This window comes from Hypanus sabinus, chromosome 15, assembly GCF_030144855.1.
Source record: "Hypanus sabinus isolate sHypSab1 chromosome 15, sHypSab1.hap1, whole genome shotgun sequence".
In the NCBI taxonomy this organism is placed as follows: Eukaryota; Metazoa; Chordata; class Chondrichthyes; order Myliobatiformes; family Dasyatidae; genus Hypanus; species Hypanus sabinus.
Genome location: NC_082720.1, coordinates 14,954,612 through 14,975,358, shown reverse-complemented (window position 1 = coordinate 14,975,358; position 20,747 = coordinate 14,954,612). Strand labels below are relative to the sequence as shown.

Below are 20,747 nucleotides of genomic sequence, written 5' to 3'. Positions count from 1 at the left end.
ATCTCTGTTGCATGCTATCTTTGATTTATTTCTGTTTCCCCCTTCCTCAGCCCAGTTCCCATCTCCCTGCCAAATTAGTTTAAACCCTCCCTAACAGCTCTATTAAAGCTGCCTGCTGGGATATTGGACCCTTTTGGGTTCAGGTCTAACCCGTTCTTCTAGTACAGGTCTTACCTCTCCCAGAAGAGACCCCAATGATCCAGGAACCTGAAGTCCTGCCCCCTACCCCAGTCTCTCAGCCAGACAATAATATGCCTGATCATGTTATTCTTGTGCTCGATAGCACGTGGCACAGACAGCAATCCTGAGATTACTACCCTGTAAATTCTAAAAATGTTTAATAGTAGTTCTGTACACATTGCATGGGAGCAGATATTGTGACACAACGTTCAACATCTTGATCAAAGACTGGAAAGGAGAAACAAGCACAGAAAGCACATGGGACAAAATAAAGTGGAAGTAGGAGAAGGTTACTAAGGACATCATCACCAAAACCAATGGACCAGAAATGCTCACTAAGAATTCATAATTACTGCTCCCATCTTTTCTTTCTGCACCCCTTCCACCTCCTCATCTGAGCATCACAAGGCAGTGGGCAGGGGATGAACCTGCATTATAGCCAGTCTAGGGATAATGGAGGAGGAAATGAAATATCTTTGTGGTTCGTTGTTAACCAAGCATCTAATTCTCCGTTTGAGGGTCCTAATGGCAAACATGGAAGCACTGTATTAGGAGACTATTCAGCCCTTTCCTTCATTTAAAATGAAAGTAAGGTAATTTCTGTCCTCTCTCTGAGAATTCTGATCATTCAGAATTCGCTTCCTAAAATGGCTGTGAGTCTTTCAATATATTGAAGTCAGAGTTAGAGATTTGATATGGTGGAGTGGGGACTGGTGGTCAGAAAAGCGGATTGAAACTACAATCAAATTCGGTGTGGTCTTATTAAAGTGCAAACTAGAGGGTTTTGTAGGCCGACTTCTACTCCTACTTCATTGGCTAATACATTTGCAAGCTATACCCTTTCCTTTCTAGCATCCAATTATCAAGGTGTGAGCTTGATCAGGCCTTTTTGAATATTTCAAAAAAAAGAGCTTTTAATAATTTGTGATTGACTTATTTCAATAATAAAAGGTCAAATTTGCCAATGAAACTAATGTCGTCGGAGAATCACGGTGGTGATGAGTCATTTTACTGCAGCAAGACCTCGTTAACTGGTGCTGCAAAAACAACCTTTCAAATATCAGCAAAGCCAAAGAGCTGGTTGTTGCCTTCAGGGAGGGAAAGGATGGGCCAGGCAACACACAAAAAATGCTGGAAGAACTCAGCAGGCCAGGTGGCATCTATGGAAAAATGTACAGTCAATGTTTGGGGAAAGAAGAAGCTGAGGAGTAGAGTTAAATGGTGGAGGAGGGGAGAGAGAAACACAGGGTGATAAGTGAAACCGGGAGAGGGGATGGTAGAGATGAAGTTAAGGGCTGGGAAGTTGATTGGTGAAAGAGATACAGGGCTGGAGAAGAAAGTTCCAATAGTAGAGAACAGAAGGTCATGGAAGAAAGAAAGGTAGGAAGTGGGGTGGGGGTAGAAGAGCATCAGAGGGTGATGGGCTGGCAAGGAGATAAGGTGAGAGAGGGCAAAGAGGATGGGGAATGGTTCTGAAACTATCGGTAATGGCTGCCCCCTTTCCTTCAGCATTCCCCATCCCCTTCTCCCTCTCCCCTCCCCCCCACCTTTTAAATCTATTCATCTTCTTTTCACCCCAGTCCTGCTGAAGAGTCTCGGCCCAAAACATTTGACTGTTCTTCCTTTCGTTGATGCTGCCTGGCCTGCTGAGTTCCTCCAGTATTTTATATGTATTGCTTGGATGTCCAGCATCTGCAGATTTTCTCTTAATATGCCAGTCTATTTTGGGGGTGGGGGAGGGTGTGGTTAGTGGTGGAGAGGGTCAGAAGTTTTAAATTCCTGGGCATTGACATATTGGATGGCCTATGCAGGGCCCAGCACATTGATGCAATCATAAGGAAAAGTCCACAAAGATTAAAGAAGCCTGAATTCCCACACTACTGGGCTCAAGAACAGTTATTCTTCTGCACCATTCAGCTCTTGAACCAAACAGCAAAACCCTAATCACTACATTCCAGCAACATCATGAGCACTTCATATTAAAATAGACTTTGTTTTTCTGTTCCAGTTATGTTTTCTCATAAAAAGTGTTTCTTTAATTTTTGTTTATCTTGTGGATGCTGCTTATGCAGTATGATGCCGTGTGACAGTGATGATGCTGCGAGCAATCTTTCCATTGTACCTGTGCGTGCATGTAATTGTGCTTATTATCACCAACTCAGCCTTGGTTTTGACTCTTAATATTATTTGTATTCTCAGTTTCTTAACCATTTCTAAAGGACATTTACCTACTTGATACATATTTGCTACATTTTTCCCATTTACTTAAGCCCAATAATTTCATGCTTCTGGCTAAGCTGTATTCAATATGTACAGCCTATTTACACAATACAACAATATAGCCCCTCATTCACTCACTTTGTACCTATGACTGTGAGGCTAAGGACGGCTCCAATACCATATTTAAGTTTCTTGATGTAGGCAAAATCAAAGGTGTTGGTAAATTTGCATTCGGCAAGTGATATAATAAAAAATCTGGTTGTTGTTGTGGCAGCAACATTCAAACCCTCATTGAGCTGATTATTGACTGCTTGAGGAAGAAACCGGAGGTGTGTGAGCCAATCCTCACTAGGGGATTGGAAGTGGATAGGATGACTTCAGATCCCTTGGCATCGTCACGTCAGAGGTTCTGTCCTGGAACCAGTCCATTGATGCTATTACCAGAAGGCACAACAGCTCCTCTACTTTCTTAGAAGTTTGTGTAGACTTGCATGTCATCTAAAACTGTGACAAATTTCTATCGATACACAGTGGAGAGTATTCGGACTGGCTGCAATACAACCTGGTCTGAAAATATCAATGCCCAGGAATTAAGAAGCTTACAAAAAGTGGTGTATACAGTCTAGTCCTTCACAACCCTCCCCATAAGTGAGCACACCTACAAGGAAGATTGCCACAAGAATACAGTTTCCATCATCAAGGACCTTCACCATCTGGACCATGCTCTTTTCTCATTGCTGCCATTAGGAAGTAGGAACAGGACCCTTAGGTCCCACACCACCAGCTTCAGGAAGAGTTATTGCCCTTCAGCCATTCTGCTTCTGAACCAGTGTGGATAACCTCACTCACTGCAACTCTGAACTAATTCCACAACCTATGGACTCACTTTCAAGGATTCTACAACTCATTCTCTGTTATTTATTTGTTTACCTACCTATCTGCCTACTTTTTAATTATTTGTATCTGCACATTTTGTTCTCTTTCACACACTGATTGTTAGTCAACTTTTGTGTGTAGTTTTTCTTTGATTCTATTATATTTCTTTGTTCCACTGTGAATGTCTGCAAGAAAATTCATCTCAGGGTTGAGTGTGGTGATATGTACTGTATGTACTTTGATTATAAATTCCCTTTGAACTTTGAATTATTTCTAAATGTCACTAAAGTAATTTAGTTATATTAAAATAACTAATACGGCTCTATTGCATTTTGTAGAGTTTTGAACCAACATCACAGGCATGCTAAGAAGTAGGTTGTGGTTTAATTAGCTGGGTGTATTTAAATAGGTTGAGTTATTCATTGTGTGAACATATTAAATGCACAATGCAGAAGAAAATCTTACAAGGAAAGGAAGATCAGGGCAATGTTGAGGCTTCTTTAATTGCTCTAACATGTTTTTTTTAACACTGATCTATAAGCAATCCTTTGTCTAGGTCCCAACTACCCCAGGACTCGAAGTTGACTGTGGTCAGAGCTCCCAAAGTGCTGTATCGGCAAGCTGCGGCGTTGGAGGTTCATGGCAGGAGAGTTTTTCTTCCTTCTACCGTCTGCGTGAGATGGTGGGCTGTCGGGACTTTGAGACTATCTTTTAAAACCGTGCCATGGACTGCTCTTTATTAGATTATGGTATTGCTTTGCACTGTTGAAACTATGTGTTATAATTATGTGGTCTTTGTCAGTTAGTCTTTTATCAATTATGGTATTGTCTGCACTGTTGAAACTATACGTTAACTATAACTATATGTAACTTTGTGGTTTTGTGTAGGTCTTGTAGCTTTAGGTTTGTCTGATGGGTTTGTAGTTCCTTTCCGGGGAACGTGCTAAGACGGTAGCGTGATATCGATACGCAGCAGCCTCTCCGGACTCTGGATTGGGGATTGCCAAACGTTATGTGGTTTTTCTTGTGTGGTCTATTTTGTGCTTTTTTCGTGACATCATTCTGGAGAACGTCTCATTTTTTAACTGCAATGTATTTGTGGTTTATAAATGACAATAAACTGAATCTGAGAAGCAAACTAAATACACTATCCCAGTAGTGAAGCAGACAAGGGAAGGGGAAATCATGAGTGAGTACCTTAAAACTAACCATTAAGTTGATGACATGAGAATGGACTTTGTAAGAATAGCTATCTAAACGGAATAGCTACAGTACCTAAAGACAATATTGGTAAAATCAATGTTGAGTGATTATTAGAAGGGTAGAACTAATGTTGACCTTGACAACATTGATAGATAAAGAACTGGAAAACATAAGGAATAACAGAGCTCCTGCTACCTATTATTGTAGCATTTTGGAAAAATTCATTTCTTGTTTGACAGACCACACTTTGGCAAGGAAAGTATCATATCTGTTAGGAATTTATGCCTGTGTTGTATTGTTTAGCTATGATAATTGTGGTAACTGTGATTTATTACTGAACCAAAAAATAGCTTATTCTTCATTCCTTGGGAAATCTTTGATCATTGTAACATGTTAAAACTTTATGTTATCCAAGCCATTAATAAATCCTTTTTATCTGGTTCTTCTTAGGCTGTCCCTCAGGGTCAGGGATGACCTCCTTCCACTCCAGATCTGAGGGTTCTGAGGGGCCAATATGGGGTCTGATGATGACAACAGATTGGGCAGGAAGTGATAAAGTGTGGGTAATTTGGAAAATAGTGCATTCTGACTGTCTTTATTTTTGTGTGGTTTCTGTGTATTCTCTGAAAAAGAGGCTCAAGGTTCAAATGTCACCACAGATACTCCTCTATTTTGATGGTCATGGGCAAGAGGCTCCAGCATTGTTCAGGCAGCATTTTGAGAATATGCTTCCATTGTTTCCTTTATCCAGCCTTTAATCTGCTGTGATAGAGCCCTGAGTAGAAATCCTGTTTCAGAAAACAGGTGTCAGGCATATGAATGATGTGGCCTGTGCATCAAAGATGAACTTGTCAAATTATAGCTTCCAAGGCAAGGTTGTCATGGAAAAGAAGTGCCTGTAGGTTTATTGACTCTGTGGATTTGGAAAATTTTTGTAAGGCAATACCTGTGCTACATCTCCATCGAGATGTCTTCAAATGGCAGCCAGCATGTAATAAAAGCCTTCTTATAGATACTGTGATTGCTCCAACAACCCAGATGTGATCCTGACCTCTCATGATCTCTCTTTGGAGTTTGCACAATCTCCTAGGATTCCAACTGTCTCCTATGTACCAAAGAATAAACAAAGAAACAAGTTATCTGCTGTTAATTACCCCCCAGTAGAGGTCAATGATAGAATTGATGAAAATGTGAGTCTTAGGCCACAGGGAAAATTATAAATCAATGGGATTGCTCTGAGCTAGCACAGACCCAATGGCTGAACGGCCTCTTTCTATGATGTAAGGAAATATATTCGTTCCCAGAATAGTTTCTTATGTGACAAAACTGATTATACTCTACTCGTTATCCCTACTCTTGGTATCTTGGCAGCAGTCCCATTGCTGAGAGTGAGGAAGACCTGAGATTCGATCAGCTTAAATGCCTTGCCTTGCCGGATCTGAAAGGTGTGTACAAACCGAATCAAAACAGCAGAGTCCAGGCACCGGAGCATACTAGAGCAATGGAACTCGATGTCTGAATGATGATTTAAGCACTGAGCCAAACTGAAAAGGTCAGGTACAGGTCGAATTGAGGCAGCAGGATCCAGGCCTTAGAGCATTTTGAGGTGACTGAACCTCAATGGACGATGATTTAGACAGCAGGCCAGATTGAAAAGGTCAGAGTGTGGGTGCCTGAGGACCAGGATGGCCTGGTTCAACTCGCTGATCCGTGACGTTCACTCGGCTTTGTGCTGAACTAAGGGTCTGGGGCCAGATGCTCTGTGCACTTCAGAAAGCTATTTGCTTGCGTTTATTGTTTGCATGATTTGATTTTTTCCTGCACATTGCCAGTCTTCTCTTCTTCCCCCTGTTTTTATGGAGTCTTTTGGGTTTCTTTGTTTCATGGCTACCTGTTAGGAGACAAATCTCAAGGTTGTATAATAATACATAACTACTTTGGTTATAAATGTATTTTGAAATTTGAACTTTTTTCTATATCCATTTTGTAACAGAAATGTAAACTACTCTTTAATCACTTTTGCCAGTAAGTTAATAAGCTTAACTGCACAGTGTTACACTGATGCTGGGGAAGTATCCAGGCACGCCATTGCGAGCTACAGATATCAGAAAGGAGGTTAGGAGGAAAAAGGTAAGTTTAGTTATTTACTTTTTTGGCATTATGTTTTCTTCTTAACCATGTATATGCGCTGCCCTCAGATAAATATATTATAAATCTCAGTGAAATCACTTAATTTTCTTTTAAACTTTAAACAGTACAGGCCTAGTCCATTCAATCTCTCTTCAAATGGTATTCTGGACAAATGAGGAATCAGGCAGGTGACCTGCAATATTTGTTGAACTTCCACTATGGAAGTAGATATTTTTCTAGGTAAAGAAACCAAAATGATATATAATCCCAGATGATCAATCTCACCAAGCAGGAATACATCATTATGCCTGTATTTCAACTCTCTTATGATAAAAGCTAAGATGCTATTTGCCTTCTCATTTGCATTTTTCGCTGCATGCTAGTGTTGTCTTGTTGTCATGAAAATGGCAGATCTACCCCTGTAAATACTGGGAATTTCAACGAATTTGTGGTGATTTGGGGGGACTATGTCCAATTCACTGAGCATTGGGCTGCTCTGGATTACGTACACATATCAAAATTAAAGGCAATTTAAAGAATAAGAGGAGACTGAGGGTTAGGTACAGAGGCAAGGGTCCGGTGGAGTTTGCTCGCTCTCTTCTGGAAGGTTATTCCTTTTTCTGTGGTGCCCAGGCTGTGAACTTATCCAGTTGTTCTGCATTCTGCCCCACTAGTGTGATGAATGGGGACCCAAGGCTACCAAGGACTTCGATCTACTCTGGCTATTCAGGGAGCGTATCTGGGGCTTGATCTGTTGGCTTGCAGCTATTGTTTGTATGATGTGTTTTTTTTGTCTTGCTTTGTGGCTGACTCTAAGCAAACAAACTTCAAGGTGTATAGTTTATACATACTTTGATAATAAATGTGCTTTGAATCTTTGAATATCTGTTTAAATCCAATGTTTTCCCAAAAATTTTGGGCCCACTTTGTTTCATTTTTTCCCTAATAGATTAAGGTAAGCAGGTGTGATAATGATGGCATTGTCACTGATATTGAAAATCCCTTGTTAACGTAAAGAGCAGAATAAAGGTAGCCCCAATCATGATGGAGCTGTGAAGATCTACAAATAGCAGTTCATGTGCACCTTGCAAACTGAGCTTCCAAGTTTACTTAATTAGTTCTGTCCAAACAAGAAGTTATGAAGGAAGCCCATCGCTGGAGCTCCCTCTCAACTGTTATCAACATTATTATGCTCTTGCCTTGGTTTCATTGGTAATTTCCAAGAAACATGGTGAAAAGATGCATTTATAGTCCATCCTAAAAATTTTCAGCTATCACTTTTGATAAATAACTGACATTCTTACATTGAATCCCAAATAAACAGAGAATTTCTTTCTCAGAGCTTGACATCCACAAGTTAAATACAATTGTCAGATTTTAAAACTAATTTCTTCCCTTTTCTGCTCTCAAGTGTCTATTCACTGGAGTTAAAATTAGCCCAGAGTGTACATTTAATTTCAGTTCACACTGATAACCATTGCTTGATAACTGACTAGTTATAAATCACTTCCACTTTTCAGAGGCATTTGTCATAGAAGGTTGAATTTAATTAAGAACATTACTTCCTGCTTGATAGTTTACCAAAATGCATTTCTTCATATTCCATGTCAGTGATGATCTCTTTTCCAGCTTTAAATTATTATTTGTGAAAATGAAAGATTTATCTGTTTCTGCATAATGGGCAAATAAATATCCAAGACAATTCAGAATGGAGATAAATGAAAAACAATAGCTCAGAACCTCAGAGAAGAAATAACATGGAATATTACAACACAATAGGCAATATGTCAATGGTGATGCTTTACAGAAGCCTCCTCCATTATTAATTATCCTGTATGATCAGCTTTGCTTCCCATCCATTCTTCAACATGTCCTTATTCCGTCAATGCACTCATGCTAATTGCCTGAACTGCTCTATGCAGTAGCAAGTTAAGCTTTCTTACAAATCCTTTTTAAAGAACCGCCTTCATTAAATTAATTTTAAATAAAAAAGAATAGTTTTGTCATATGTACATCAAAACATACAGTTAAATGCATCGTTTGCATCAATAACAAAGACAGCTCGAGGATGTGCGGGGAACAGCCTGCAAGTGTCACCATGATTCTGACACCAGCAAAACTTGCCCACAATTTACTTACCCACACCGTACGTCCTTGGAATGTGGGTGAGACCAGAGAAAGTGGACTTACAACTCCTTACGGGCAGCAGCAGGAATTAAGGTCCAATCGCTGATCGCTGCCACTGCGCTAACTGCTATGCTTGCATGCTGTCCTCAATTACTTAGTGACTCTAGACTTTGGGAATTCTCTGCATATCTTTATATTTACCCAATCAAATCCCCTCAAAACTGTTTACAGCTCAATTGCATTTCTATTTTAAGGAAGAAGTGTCATTGCCTTACCATATTTTTTGATAACAATGAGAAATGATTAAGCTGTGGCTCTTTTCTTTGGAACAGAGTAAACAGAATGTGTGTTAAAAATTACAAAGCCCTGGGTAAAGTAGAGGAAAAATACTTCCCTTTAGCATAATGGTAATAAAGCTAAGTAGTAGATTCTGTGCTCACCAATCTTCCTACTGCCTTAACAGTGATAGTTCGTTTTCTCCTCACCTACCACCCCATGAGCTTCAATGAACACATACAACACATCATCCTCTGCAACTTCCACCATCTCTAAAGAGATTCTACCACCAAATATGACGTTTCTTCTTCTTTGCCACCCCCCCCCCCCCCCCATTTTCCAAAGGGATCATTCCTTCTGTGATTTCCTTGTCCATTTGACCCCAAATGGTCAAAATTCTACATCTGCCCATTCACCTCCTCCATTACCTCTATTCAGGGCCCCAAACAGTTCTTCCAAGTGAGGCAACACTTCACCTGTGAATCTGCTGGAGTCGAATATTATATCAGTGCTTCCATTGTGGCCTCCTCTGCATCAGTGAGACACGTCATAAATTGAGGGACCGCTTTGAAAAGCACTTTCGCTCCATCCACCAAAAGTGGAACTTCCCTATGGCCAAATATTTAAATTTCAATTCTCATTTCCATTCCAACATATCAGTCCATGGCTTCCTCTTGTGCCAAGTTGAAGCCTCCCTTAGGCTGGAGGTGCAACATTTTATATTCTGTCTGGGTCACCTCCAACCTGATGGCATGAATATTGATCTTTTCTGAATATTGACCCCTTCCTCTCCCCTCCTCTTTTAATCCCCACTCTAGCCCTTTACCTCTTCTCACCTGTTTATCACATCCCCAGTACCCTCCTTCTTCTTCCCTCCCTTTCTCCTATGATCCACTCTCCTCTCCAATAAAATTCTTTCCTCTCCTGCCCTTTACCTTTGCCACTCAGCTGGCTTCACCTATCACCTTCTAGATACCCTCATCCCCACCTATTTACTCTGGTGTCTTCCTTTCTTTTCCAGTCCTGATGAAGAGTCCCAACCCAAGATATCAACTTTTTATTCACTTCAATAGATGCTGCCTGACCTGCTGAGTTCCTCCACAATTTTGTGTTTTGCTTTGGACTTCCAGCATCTGCAGAATTTCCCAGTCTACAGCAGCCAGATCCTCTCTCATCACTTCGTAGTTACCCTCATTTAGGCAAAGTACACTCACTGTATTAGGTACACTTGCTCATTTTTAATCAGCCTATCATGTGGCAACAACTGAATTCATAGAACAATAGCTTAGGGGTTCAACGTTGTTCAGACCAAACATCAGCATGGGGGGGGGGGGGCAAGCAAACAAACAAACAAACAAATAAATAAATAAATAAATAAATGTGAGCTCAGTGACTGTGGAATGTTTATTGGTGCCAGGCGGGGTGGGTTTGAGTATCTCGAAAACTGCTGATCTCCTTGGATTTTCATGTACAATAGTCTAGAGTTTACAGAGAATGGTGTAAAAACAAAAATGAAAAATCCAATGAGTTGCAGTTCTGTGGGTTAATGAAAACATTCAGAGGAGAATGGTTAACTTATTAAAGTTCAATTAACCATGCATTTCTGCAGTGGTGTGCAGAAGACCATCTCTGAATGCACAACACATTGAACCTTGATGTGGATGGGCTACAAGAGGAGAAGACCCTGGATATACACTCAGTGCCCACTGAGATACTGGAGATATGTAATGAAGTAGTCACTGTGTGTACATGCTGCATATTTATAGGCAATGATTAATGTACTAACATTAGATAGAAATGCTCCTTGGTGAAGTTATTATCTGAGTGGAAGTGTATGGATAATTTCATTGGAGGATATAGAACATAGAACAGTCCTGGCCCATTGACCTGTTATGTTGTCTTGGCCATTTCCCTACTCCACGCTAAATCTAACCATTTCCTCCCACATAGCCTTTAATTTTCCTGTCATTGTTGTAGCTATCTAAGAGTCTCTTAAATGTCTTTATTGTATTGACCTCAAACATCATCCTGGAAGCAAGCTCCACGAATCTGCCATATCACATTCTATGTATTAAAATAAAACTATGTCTAACAGCTTTCCTATATTCTCCGCCAAGCACCTTAAAGTTATGCCTTTCATATGAGCTATAACCATTCTGGAAAGAAAATGTCTCTGGCTGTCCACTCTATCAATGCCTCTTATTTTACACCTTGATGAAGTCAACTTTCATTCTCCTCCTCTTCATAGAGAAAAGCCCTGGCTTGCTCAACCTATCCTTGTAAGACATAATCTCTAATCCAGCAGATCTCTGGTAAATCCCCCCTGCACCCTCTCTAAAGCTTCTACATCCTTCTTATGAGGTGACCTGAACTGAACACAATATTCCAAGTGTAGTGTAAACAGAGTTTTAGAGAATTGTAACATTAACTTGTGACTATAGAACTCCATCCCTGACTAATGAAGGCTAATGAAGGTGCCTTCTTAACCACCTTATCAACTTTCCCTGCAACTTTGGAGGATCTGGGGACGCGAATCTCAAGATCCCTCTGTTCCTTCACACTGTTAAGAATCCTGGCACTAACCCTGGATTTTGTCTTCAAGTGTGACCTTCCAAAGTGAATCACTTCACACTTTTCCAGATTGAACTCCAACTGCCACTTCGCAGCTCAGCTCTGCATCCTGTCAATGTTCTGTTTTAACCTATGACAACTTTCTGTACTATCTACAGCAGTACCAAACATGAATGTCATCTGCAAACTTAAAAACCGTATCTTCTACCTTCTTATCCAGGTTAGTTATAGATATCACTAAGAACAGGGGTTCCAGAAAAGATCTCTGTGGAAAATCACTGGTTATGACCTCCAAGCGAAATACAGTCGATCTACTACCATACTCTACCTTTTGTATAAATCCGCATAGCTAAGTTTCCCTGGATCTCATGCCTTCTGATTTTCTGAATGAACTTACCATGGAGAATCTTGTCAAATGCCTTACTAAAATCCATATACACCACATCCACTGCTCTGCATTGATCAATACATTTTGTCACTTCCTCAGGCTTGTGAGGCATAACTTGCCCATCATAAGGCCACATCGACCATCCCTAATCAGACGATGGTTTTCCAAATGCTCATAAATCTTGGTTCTAAGAATCCCATTCAAGAGTTTGCCCAACGCTGACTTAAGACTGTCTGATCTATAATTCCTAAGTTGATCCCTATATTCTTTCTTGAACTTAGGATTAATATCTTCCAATCCTCTGGCACTACTCCTGTGGCCAGTGAGGACACAATGTTCATCACAAAAAATATAGGAATCACTTCTCTTGCTCCCCATAGTAACCTGGGGTATATCTTGTCCTCCACCATAGTCTTCTCTATCCTAATATTTTCCAAAAATTCCAGCACATCCTTTCTTAACTTTGACATGTTAATGTCATCAGCCTGTTCTAAGCTGACTGCACGTTCATTAAGGCCTTCCCACTGGTGAATTCTCCCCTCCTTCCTCTGACTAAAGACACATGTTTCCCCTTTTAGCTCTGGTTGGTCCTATCTTCACTCTAGTCATCCCCTTGTTCTACACATACAGATGTGTGTAGAACGCCTTGGAGTTTTCCTTAACCCTACTTGCCAAGGTATTCTCATGTCCCAGTGGTGATATTTAAGCAAACAGTGTTTGCAAATTAACTTTCTATTCATCTTTAGATTTTGCTTTCACTATTTCTACTGAAGATTTTGTCCCTCTCATTACATGAGTTTATCAGTTGCTGCCAAATGCAGCCATAAAATCAGCAGGAAAAAGCTTAGTGTAAGCTGAATGATTCTTGTACCCCTGCAGCCCCAATGGCGTCACTGAGAGCAGAAAATAGATCCTGCTGAGTCACATTTTCATGACTATTATAAGAAAACAATTCAGGAGACTTAAAATTGGGCCACTTGTTTACATTCTCAGCAAATACCCAGACCAAATGCAGAAAAGAAAATAATTAATATAGTCAAAAAATTATATTTTTAGCAAAACTTTATCATGCTAGAGTGAAAACATTCCAAAAATTGTTTGTTATCTGATTTGATAGAGAAATATATTGACATTTCATAATGTACACACTTGGAAATTACAGCCTATATCAAAAGTGCTGTCATTTAAAAAATCCAGATGTATTTTCTGTGAGAAGTCTCCCTTCTCCTTTAACAAGTTAGCACTCTAGGCTTAATGACTTGAATGTCAGGGTGAAATTGTTCAGCTACAAGCTTTGCTGTTAAGGCAGGCGACTCCATGGGAGTCAGTCATCTGCTACCCGTAGAAATTAGTTGTTCTGGGTGGAATAAGTATTGCCCAATTGACCTGCATACTTGGTATCTCAGAACAGAGTTTAGTTGCCCAGGAACTAAAATAAATCTTGGAGTCATCATGCTATCTGCAGCCCATGTTGTGCAGCTCGGCGTTGCTAAGCAATAATCTGACGACTTGCATTCTCTTCGCCTCGCATCTTCCTCATTTTGAAAAGTTATTAGGAAGATTTTAAGAGTTATATATTTTGAGTTAACATTTTGAGTGATCCATTGTTTAATCTTAACCAACACCTAGAATATGCAAGGTTTTTTTTCAAAATGCTCACATTATCTACATGGATTGTAAATTGCTGAATCTAATTATTTTCTTTTTGGCAGAGTTAAGCTTGTCTACCTATACTTACTTGTGCCCTTGGCACCTAAGTGGAGCATAGGCGATCAATGACCTCCCATCTCTATCGTCCTCTGAAGTTGAATGTATGGTTGAAGTTCATTAACGCTTCTGCAATCCATTGCGTCCACTGTGCGGTGTGTTGGCCTGTTGGCCGGCCTTACCCATTTCCACCTCTCACAAGTGCAACATAGGGCTGGTCTATGAGAGGCTATTGTCTACCAATAGCTTGCTTGTTACTTACAGCCATGTAGTCAACATTTGCAATGGCACTTGAAAATAAACAAAAAAAAAAACTGCAGGTGCTAAAATAAACGCAGAAAATGCTGAAGTATTCCACAGGTCTGGCTGTATGTGTGGGAAGATTATTATTTCACATAAGAGACCCTTTTTCAGAACCAGGAAGGACATAATAGAAGCTTGTTAAAATGCAGAGAGAACACATTTGAGAGGGTAAATCCGTAATGGCCATGGGATTGGGAGCAGTTGCAGGGTGAGTACATAGACAAAGAACATAGGAGTTGTGAAATGCAGAGCAAGTGGATATGCCCAGCAGATTAGGATGGATGTGTCCTCCATTTCCAGAGCAGAACAAAAAGAAAACAAAACAAGCCAGGTCCTGATGAAGTGTCTTAGCCTGAAACATTGATTGTACTCTTAACCATAGATGCAGCCTGGCCAACTGAGTTCCAGAAGCATTTTCTGTGTGTTACAAGGAGAGGAGTAGTGAAGTGGAAGGCAGCGGATTGAGGGCAAGAGTGGGTGTTGAAGAATCACAGGCATCAGGTAGGGGAGGGCGAGGAGAGGTGGTGGAAGTCAGGATAGACGGTGGTAGGCAAAAAGAGAGGAAGATGGAGTCAGCAAAAGTTTTGAAAAATGCTTCCTCTGTGTAACATTCTTTCAGATTGCACCACTGCTGGATTTCTTATCCCCATCCATTCGGTTCATGTACTAACTCCAGCTCCCTTCGATCTGTCCGCCTACCCATCAATCTCTTTCCCTAACCAATGACTATGAGTTACATTCCAGTCAGCTATGCAAACTATAAGTAACGTTAAGACTTTATAAAGCACTGGAGAGCACTTGGAGTATCGTGAGCAGTTTTGGGCCCCTTATCTTTGAAAAGATGTGCTGAAACTGGAGAGGGTTTAAGGGAGGGACATGAAAATGATTCCAGGATTGAATAGCTTGAAGAGTGTTTGATGGCTCTGGGCCTGTATTCACTGGAATTCAGAATTGAAATCTATGAACTGGTGAAAGGTCTTGAGAGAATAGATTTGGCAAGCATGTTTCCTATGGTGGGAGAGTAAGATCAGAGGGCACGGCCTCGGAATAGAAGGGCATCCTTTTAGAATGAAGTTGAGGTGGAATTTCTTTGGCACGAGAGTGGTGAATCTGTGAAATTCTTTGCCACAGGCAGCTGTGGAGGTCAAGTCTTTATGTATATTTAAGGCAGAGGTTGATCGATTTTTGATTGGTCAGGGCATGAAGGGATATGAGGAGAAAGCAGGAGATTAGGGCTGAGGGGAAAAGCAGATTAACCATGATGAAATGGCGGAGCAGACGCGATGGGCCAAATGAGCCAATTCTGCCCTTGTATCCTATGATTTAACACGTCCTTTGGTCAAATTTCACTTTCCCTGTGAAACTTACTTACTGCCTATTATGGCAGCAATGAAGGTCCTCCATCTCTGGTGGTGTTCAGGGCTTCCTTCATATCAATACCTTCCTCTTGGTTTTCACTATTGTCAATCATGCAAGTCTCAAGTCTCAGGATATAGAAGGATGATGACTCTTCATTGTTGTTTCCATAACCATTTTGTTTTACCAGTAGGATTGTTAGCTCTGAACTGAACCTCAAAACCTGGAAAACCAGTGGGCCACTCTTAGTTTGGCCTCTACCCTTTGACCAGTTTGGCATAAGTGACCCTAACAAGAGCCAAAGCATAAGGTCATGATGCCAGTCAACATAGCTCTCTGTGTCATTGAGGCAAGCGAGCCTCTAAACAATGACAAAATTGTAGCCTTCTTGGAGGACTCCCATTGAAAGCCAAGCACTTATATTATGATATATTAGATACTGCCATATGAAAGATACTCCAAGTGCATCAATTAGTCAGAATGTTTAATTGGCTTCAGTGACAAGGGTAAAATTCATTCTAAGCCATCAAAATTTACTCAATAACCAGTGTTAACTACAGATGGAGAAAACAAATACATATTGGGTGACCATTTCAGAGAGCTCTGTATTCTGTCTATAGGAGTATCCCTCAGTTTCTCATTGCCTGCCACTAAATTACATTCCGAATGATCTTTTTGTGGCCTCTTGCATTGTCATACTGAGACTCAGTACAAGCTTGAAGAACACCTCACTTCCCTTCTGGCCATACTGCAGCCTTCTGAAATTTATATCAAATTTTCAAACATTAAAATTTGCTTCAAACAACACACACAAAATGCTGGTGGAACACAGCAGGCCAGGCAGCATCTATAAGGAGAAGCACTGTCGACGTTTTGGGCCAAGACCCTTTGTCAGGACTAACTGAAAGGAAAGATACTAAGAGATTTGAAAGTAGTGGAGGGAGGGGGAAATGTGAAATGATAGGAGAAGACCGGAGGGGGTGGGATGAAGCTAAGAGCTGGAAAGGTGATTGGCAAAAGTGATACAGAGCTGGAGAAGGGAAAGGATCATGGGATGGGAGGCCTCGGGAGAAAGAAAGGGGGGTGGAGCAGCAGAGGGAGATGGAGAACAGGCAGAGTGATGGGCAGAGAGAGAAAAAAACAAACAACTAAGTATGTCAGGGATGGGGTAAGAAGGGGAGGAGGGGCATTAACAGAAGTTAGAGAAGTCAATGTTCATGCCATCAGGTTGGAGGCTACCCAGCTGGTATATAAGGTGTTGTTCCTCCAACCTGAGTGTGGATTCATCTTGACAGTAGAGGAGGCCATGGATAGACATATCGGAATGGGAATGGGACGTGGAATTAAAATGTGTGGCCACTGGGAGATCCTGCTTTCTCTGGCGGACCAAGGCGTTCAGCGAAATGGTCTCCCAGTCTGCGTCGGGTCTCACCAATATATATTTAAGGCCACACCAGGAGCACCAGATGCAGTATACCACACCAGCCGACTCACAGGTGAAGTGTCGCCTCACCTGGAAGGACTGTCTGGGGCCCTGAATGGTGGTGAGGGAGGAAGTGTAAGGGCAAGTGTAGCACTTGTTCGGCTTACAAGGATAAGTGCCAGGAGGGAGATCGGTGGGAAACGATGGGGGGGGGGGACGAGTGGACAAGGGAGTCGCGTAGGGAGCGATCCCTGCGGAAAGCAGAAAGTTGGAGGGGGAGGGAAAGATGTGCTTGGTAGTGGGATCCCGTTGGAGGTGGCGGAAGTTACGGAGAATTATACGTTGGACCTGGAGGCTGGTGGGGTGGTAGGTGAGGACAATGGGAACCCTATCCTGAGTGGGGTGGTGGGCGGATGGGGTGAGGGCAGATGTGCGGGAAATGGGAGAAATGCTTTCAAGAGCAGAGTTGATGGTGGAAGAAGGGAAGCCCCTTTGTTTAAAAAAGAAAGACATCTCCTTCGTCCTGGAATGAAAAGCCTCATCCTGAGAGCAGATGTGGCAGAGATGGAGGAATTGTGAGAAGGGGATAGCACTGTTGCAAGAGACAGGGTGGGAAGAGGAATAGTCCAGGTAGCTGTGAGAGTCTGTAGGCTTATAGTAGATGTCAGTAGATAAGCCGTCTCCAGAGATGGGGACAGAAAGATCAAGAAATGGGAGGGAGGTGTCGGAAATGGACCAGGTAAATTTGAGGGCAGGGTGAAAGTTGGAGGCAAAGTTAATGAAGTCAATGAGCTCAGCACGTGTGCAGGAGGCAGCACCAATGCAGTCGTCGATGTAGCGAAGGAAAAGAGGGGGACGGATACCCATATAGGCTAGGAACATGGACTGTTCCACAAAGCCAACAAAAAGGCAGGCATAGCTGGGACCCATGTGGGTGCCCTTGGTTTGGAGGAAGTGGGAGGAGCCAAAGGAGAAATTATTGAGAGTAAGAACTAATACTGCTAGACAAAGGAGAGTGGTGGTAGAGGGGAATTGGTTAGGTCTTGAATCCAAAAAGAAGCGAAGAGCTTTTAGACCATCCGGGTGGGGGATGGAGGTATAAGGGGCTGGACGTCCATGGTGAAAATAAGGTGGTGGGGGCCAGGGAACTTAAAATCATTGAAAAAATTCAAAGCGTGAGAAGTGTCACAAACATAGGTGGGAAGAGATTGAACAAGGGGGGATAAGACAGTGTCAAGGTATGCAGAAGTGAGTTTGGTAGGGCAGGAGCAAGCTGAGACAATAGGTCTACCTGGACAGACAGTTTTGTGGATCTTGGGTAGGAGGTAGAAACGGGAAGTGCGGGGTGTGGGAACTATGAGTTTGGTGGCAGTGGATGGGAGATCCCCAGAGCTGATAAGGTTGGTGATGGTATAGGAGACAATGGCCTGGTGCTCCTTAGTTGGGTCATGATCAAGGGGTAAATAAGAGGAGGTATCAGAGAGTTGTCACTGTGCCTCGGCCAGGTAGAGGTCAGTACACTGGACAATAACAGCTCCCCCCTTATCAGCAGGTTTTATTGTGAGGTTGGGTTTGGTGCGGAGGGAGCGGAGAGCAGAGCATTTGGAAAGAGTGAGGTTGGAATTGGAACAGGGTGTGGTGAACTCAAGACGGCTGATGTCCCATCGGCAATTAGCAATAAAGTGATCTAGAGCAGGCAGAAGACCAGAGCAGGGTGTCCATGAAGAGGAGAAGGGTTGAAGATGGGAGAAGGGTCATCGGTGGGGGTAGGAGAGTCCTTGTCAAAGAAGTAAGCTCGGAGATGGAGCTGGCAGAAGAAGAGTTCAGCGTCATGGCGTACGCGGAACTCGCTGAGGTGTGGGCGAAGGGGGACAAAGCTGAGGCCCTTACTGAGTATAGAGCACTCTGCCTCAGGGAGTTGAAGGTTGGAGGGAATAGTAAAGACCCGGCACGGATGAGAGATGGGATCAGAGGAGGGATGGAGGCTGGCAGTGTCAGTGGAGAGGGAAGGGTTGGGGTGAGAGGAAGATGGATCCTCTGAGGGTCCAGGAGCTGACGATGGGATCTGATTTGGTTCAGATTATTTTACTCAGTCTATTAGTAAAGTTTGGCCAGCTGGGCATGTTATATAACCAAACTATTAGCAATATATAATACAGGTAAAGAACATAATCTGACTAAAACTTCCACATTAATTTAGTTGATTTTACCATGTCAGTTTGTTCTACCCAACCCTTTCAACCTTCTCTGCCATTGAAAACGGGCACGTTTATATTCTTGCAAACCTAATGAAAGGTCTTGGCAAAAATTTTTGCTGCTTACTCTCTTCTATAGATGCCATCTCACCTGCTGAGTTCCTCCAGTATTTTGTGTTTTGCCTGGATTTCCAGCATCTGCAGATTTTCTCCGGTTTTATGTTTTCATTCTTTTCTGGTTCTGATAAAGGTTTTCAGAACTGAAAGGTTTACTTGTTTGGTCTTTCCATAGATGCTGCCCATTGTGTGCAGGAAGGTTTCTTAACACAGTATGTAGATAAGCCTACAAGAGGAAAGGCTGTACTTGATTTGGTATTAGGAAATTAACCTGGTCAGGTGTCAGATCTCTCAATGGGAGAGCATCTTGGAGATAGTGATCATAATTCTATCTCCTTTACAACAGCATTGGAGAGGGATAGGAACAGAGAAGTCAGAAAAACATTTAATTGAAGTAAGGGGAATTATGAGGCTATCAGGCAGGAAAATGGAAGCTTAAATTGGAAACAGATGATCTTAGGGAAAAGTACAGAAGAAATGTTGCAAATGTTCAGGAGATATCTGTGTGAAGTTCTGCATAGGTACATTCCAATGAGACAGGGAAGTTATGGTAGGGTACAGGAACTGTGGTGTACAAAGGCTGTAATAAATTTAGTCAAAAAGAAAAGAAAAGCTTAAAAAAGGTTCAGAGAGCTAGGTAATGTTAGAGATCTAGAGGTTATAAGGCTAATAGGAAGAAGCTTAAGAAGGAAATTAGGAGAGCCAGAAGGGGCCATGAGAAGGCCTTGGCAGGCAGGAGTAAGGAAAACCCCAAGGCATTCTACAAGTATGTGAAGAGCAAGAGGATAAGAAATGAAAGAATAGGACCTATCAAGTGTGACAGTGGTAAAAAGTGTATGGAACTAGATGAAATAGCAGAGGTACTTAATGAATCCTTTACTTCAGTATTCGCTATGGAAAAAGATTTTGGTGTTTGTAGTGATGACTTGCAGCAGATTGAAAAGCTTCAGCATGTAGATAATAAGAAAGAGGATGTGTTGGAGCTTTTGGAAAGTATCAAGTTGGATAAGTCACTGGGACCAGATGAGATGTAACCCAGGCTACAGTGAGAGGGGAAAGAGGAGATTGCTGAGCCTCTGGCGATGATCTTTACATCATCAGTGGGGATGGAAGAGGTTCTGGAGGATTGGAGGGTTATGGATGTTGTTCCTATATTCAGGAAAGGGAGTAGAGATAGCCCAGAATATTATAGACCAGTGAGTCTTATCTCAGTGGTTGGTAAGTTGATGGAGAAGATCCTGAAAGGCAGGATTTATGAACATTTGGAGAGATATAATATGATTAGGAATAGTCAAGCATGGCTTTGTCAAGGGCAGGTCGTGCCTTACGAGCCTGATTAAATCTTTTGAGGATGTGACTAAACACATTGATGAAGGTAGAGCAGTAGATGTAGTGTATACGGATTTCAGCAAGGCATTTGATAAGGTACCCCATGCAAGGCTTATTGAGAAAGTAAGGAGACATGGGATCCAGGGGGATATTGCTTTCTGGATCCAGAACTGGTTCGCCCACAGATGGCAAAGAGTGGTTGTAGACAGGTCATATTCTGCATGGAGATCAGTCACCAGTGGAGTGCCTCAGGGATCTGTTCTGGGACCCTTACTCTTTGTGATTTTTATAAATGACTTGGATGAGGAGGTGGAGGGATGGGTTAGTGAATTTGCTGATGACACAA

The 20,747-nt window shown here is 41.9% G+C and overlaps 1 long non-coding RNA gene across 1 annotated transcript in view; it reads right to left on the bottom strand.

Annotated features, from left to right (window-relative positions):
- LOC132405127 (uncharacterized) overlaps positions 1–8,859 on the bottom strand; it is a 64,309-nt gene extending 55,450 nt beyond the window's left edge. The window contains exons 1-2 of the long non-coding RNA XR_009515769.1: positions 8,749–8,859; positions 5,426–5,584 (exon numbers count right to left, since the gene is read on the bottom strand). This is a non-coding gene — a long non-coding RNA (uncharacterized LOC132405127). The remainder of the gene's footprint in view (positions 1–5,425; positions 5,585–8,748) is intronic.
- Between the last annotated feature and the right edge of the window lie 11,888 nt (positions 8,860–20,747).